The sequence below is a fragment of the Melanostigma gelatinosum genome (assembly GCF_949748355.1).
Source record: "Melanostigma gelatinosum genome assembly, chromosome: 6".
NCBI lineage: Eukaryota > Metazoa > Chordata > Actinopteri > Perciformes > Zoarcidae > Melanostigma > Melanostigma gelatinosum.
This window is the reverse complement of record NC_136639.1, coordinates 868844-872939: the sequence shown is the minus strand read 5'-3', so window position 1 is coordinate 872939 and position 4096 is coordinate 868844. Positions and strand designations below refer to the sequence as shown.

Here is a 4096-nt window from a genome sequence, read left to right as displayed (position 1 = left end):
CCAGGGTGAGAGGCGCCGGGCGGGAGTGGGGAGACTCACGAGCCCCCGGCTGAGCGCCGCTGTGTTGGAGTTCTCCCCGGAGAACGAGAGGGTCTCCTCCATGCGCCTACGGGTTGCGGGGAGCAAGGCTCTGACTGTGGTGTGTGCTTGTGCACCAAACAGCAGTTCACAGTATCCGGCTTCTTGGAGCCGGTGGGAGGGATCCTGGAAAGGGCGCCGCCTGCCGACTCCATAGTTCTCCTGGGGGACTTCAACACTCACGTGGGCAATGACGGAGAAACCTGGCGGGGGGTGATTGGGAGGAACGGCTTGCCCGGTCTGAACCCGAATGGCATCTCGTTATTGGACTTCTGTGCTTGCCATTGTTAGATCCTGGGGTACTTCTGGCCCGATACGGGGCTACTTACTGACTCAGCTCTCTATTAAAAGATTGTCGAGCTGGTGTTCTTGCGAGGGAACTCGCCTGGCTCTGCTGACTGCCGTTACTCCCGACGTCTACCCTGCTTCCTCCGGTCTGAGTGCACTCGGTCGAGGGGCCACCCTGACCCCGGGCGCTCCCACCGGTCGCGTCGGTTATGGCAGCTTCCCTCTTCTGGATCCGTGCTCTTGGTAAATGCCAGGTTAGGTTTTAACGGCTAGGATCACTTCTAAAACCGTAAGGGATTGTTAAGTGGATTCGGTCTCTAGGATAACCTTACAGAACTCAGTTGTTAGACATACAATGGATTTAACTTTTTACTGCCACGAGGAACTTTTACTACTCGAGCAAATGAATGCACTTGAGAAATTTACTTTAAATGCAGATTAGATATTTATTGCAGGTTATATTTAGTTAGTTAGCAAGGGTTAAGCTACAGCTCACATAAAATGTCACTACACTTGATTCGTTACTTTAATTTTCTTCTTAGGTTATACTCATTGGTTTTAGATGCCGAGACGGTTCGGTGGAGCCGGATTGTCGATGTGATAAAAAATCCTTTTGGGGTTTTTAGGAGCGAAGGTTCGGCCAGACCCCCCAGACTCCTCCTGCGCGGCAAACGAAGTCCGTTCAGCGATCCTCAAGGCTCAGTACAAAGTCTTTAAGGCGGCTGTGTCCATCCGTTGTCCAGTTGTTAAAGTCAAGCAGGGGGGAGAGGTGATTCTTCGTCTTTCAATTTTTGTCCATGAACGGCGGTCTTCTTTCCGTGAACAGAGACGAAGTCCTCCGACGTGGCTGTCGAACGAGGTCCAGTGTTTCTCCATGGATGGCTCGGTCGGCGTCCCATCGTGAAATCCCGTCTTGCTGTTTGCAAGTTACTTCTTTTGTAACACTTTTGGGCTGCCTCTCGCGTCTCTCCCCCCTCTTCCCCAACACGTCCTCCCTCAGCCCATGATGAACATGACATCATTGATTTGGTGCATGTGCTTCGAAAAGTACCTACATTGTGTGTGTGTGTGCATGAGGAAATCACCCCAACTTCCCTGTCTGGGCGCTTACTCAATCAAGCTCTGCGCGTGTCTGGGTGTTCAACATCTGTTGCACTTCCCCTTTTCCTACACTCACATTTTTAACACAGATTAGTGATCATAATCACAGTTACAGTTGTTATAATCAGTTTACTAAGTACACATTTGCTTATAAAATGATTATTGATCTCATCCTTCATCATTATTGTGCTTTGTGTCTTTTCTTCTCAACCACCGTTATTTCCCCATCCCTTGAAGCAAACACGCTGCTTACTTCCTCTTTCTCCGTACTTTCTACACTCAGACTGCACTATACTCAGATACACTTATTATTATTATCAGGTTTACATTTGTTAAAATCACTTTACATTTGTTATGTAATAGACGCTTGCTTTAAAATGATTATTAGATTTCATCCGTGAAACTATAATTATACGCTCTCTGTCCCTTTAGCCTAATTTACACACCGAACATGTATTCCCTCATTTAAAGCAGCTTCCCTGGGATCTCAACTATTTTGACACCATGGTTTGACCATAATGAACACTATGTTCGAACATAAGGTGGCTCATAAGTGTACCTGGTACCAGAACACCTTAGGCCGTAGATCAATGATCGACTTTGTAATCGTATCATTTGATTTGCGGCCGTCTGTCTTGGACACTCGGGTGAAGAGAGGAGCAGAGCTGTCAACTGATCACCACCTGGTGGTGAGTTGGATCAGATGGCAGGGGAACCGGTTGGAAAGACCCGGCAAGCCCAAACGTATAGTGAGGGTGAACTGGGAACGTCTGGCGGAGGACCCTGTCCGGGAGGTCTTTAACTCCCACCTCCGGAAGAACTTCTCACACATCCCGTGGGAGGTTGGGGACATGGAATCCAAATGGACCATGTTCAAAGCCTCCATTGTGGAAGCGGCCGCTAGGAGCTGTGGCCGGAAGGTCATCGGTTCCTGTCGTGGCGGCAACCTGAGAACCCGGTGGTGGACACCGGAGGTGAGGGAAGCCGTCAAGCTGAAGAAGGAGACCTTCAAGGCCTGATTGGCCCAGGATCTCCTGAAGCAGCTGACAGGTACCAGCAGGCCAGAAGGGCTGCAGCTGCGGTGGTGCGGTGGTCGGAGTTCGGGGAGGCCATAGAGAAGGACTGTCGGTTGGCCTCAAGGAGGTTCTGGCAAACCATCCGACGGCTCAGGAAGGGAAAGCAGGGCTTACCCCAGGCTGTTCTCAGCAGGGGGGGGGGGAACTGCTGACCCGGACGTGGGACATCGTCGGGCGCTGGAAAGAGCACTTTGAGGAACTCCTAAACCCGACCAACATGTCCTCTGCAGAGGAGGCAGCGCCTGAAGATCTAGGGGGAGGCTCACCCATATCCCTGGCAGACGCCGCTGAGGTAGTCAAAAAACTCCTTGGTGGCGAGGCGCCGGGGGTGGATGAGATCCGCCCTGAGATGCTGAAGGCGCTGGACATGGTTGAGCTGTCCTGGCTGACACGCCTCTTCAATGTCGCATGGGGGTCGGGATCAGTGCCCATGGACTGGCAGACCGGGATGGTGGTTCCCATCTTCAAAAAGGGGGACCGGAGAGTGTGCTCGAATTACCGGGGTATCACACTGCTCATACTATACATGTAGTATGAGTGCATACATGTAGTATGAGTGCATACATGTAGTATGAGTACATACATGTAGTATGCGTGCATACATGTAGTATGAGTACATACATGTAGTATGCGTGCATACATGTAGTATGAGTGCATACATGTAGTATGAGTGCATACATGTAGTATGAGTGCATACATGTAGTATGAGTACATACATGTAGTATGCGTGCATACATGTAGTATGAGTACATACATGTAGTATGAGTACATACATGTAGTATGAGTGCATACATGTAGTATGAGTGCATACATGTAGTATGAGTACATACATGTAGTATGAGTGCATACATGTAGTATGCGTGCATACATGTAGTATGAGTACATACATGTAGTATGAGTACATACATGTAGTATGAGTACATACATGTAGTATGCGTGCATACATGTAGTATGAGTACATACATGTAGTATGAGTACATACATGTAGTATGAGTGCATACATGTAGTATGAGTGCATACATGTAGTATGAGTGCATACATGTAGTATGAGTACATACATGTAGTATGAGTGCATACATGTAGTATGCGTGCATACATGTAGTATGAGTACATACATGTAGTATGAGTGTATACATGTAGTATGAGTGTATACATGTAGTATGAGTACATACATGTAGTATGAGTGTATACATGTAGTATGAGTACATACATGTAGTATGAGTGCATACATGTAGTATGAGTACTCTCCTCTCCTCCCCTCCTCTCCTTCTCTCTCCTCCTCTCCTCCCCTCTCCCCTCTCATCCTCTCCTCTCTCCTCCTCTCCTCTCCTTCTCTCTCCCCTCTCCTCCTCTCCTTCTCTCTCCCCTCTCCTCCTCTCCTCCTCTCCTCTCCTTCTCTCTCCCCTCCCCTCCTCCTCCCCTCCTCTCCACTCTCCTCTCCTCCTCTCTCCCCTCTCCTCCTCTCCTCCTCTCCTCTCCTCCTCTCCTTCTCTCTCCCCTCTCCTCCTCCTCCCCTCTCCTTCTCTCTCCCCTCTCCTCCTCCCCTCCTCTCC

The 4096-nt window shown here is 49.4% G+C and overlaps 1 pseudogene across 1 annotated transcript in view; it reads left to right on the top strand.

The window, feature by feature from the left end:
• Positions 1–2486, top strand: part of LOC306778966 — a 5948-nt pseudogene extending 3462 nt beyond the window's left edge. The window contains exons 2-4 of the transcript in view: positions 163–316; positions 993–1068; positions 2171–2486. The product of the transcript in view is annotated as an uncharacterized misc_RNA (transcript). The remainder of the gene's footprint in view (positions 1–162; positions 317–992; positions 1069–2170) is intronic.
• Positions 2487–4096: the final 1610 nt, after the last annotated feature.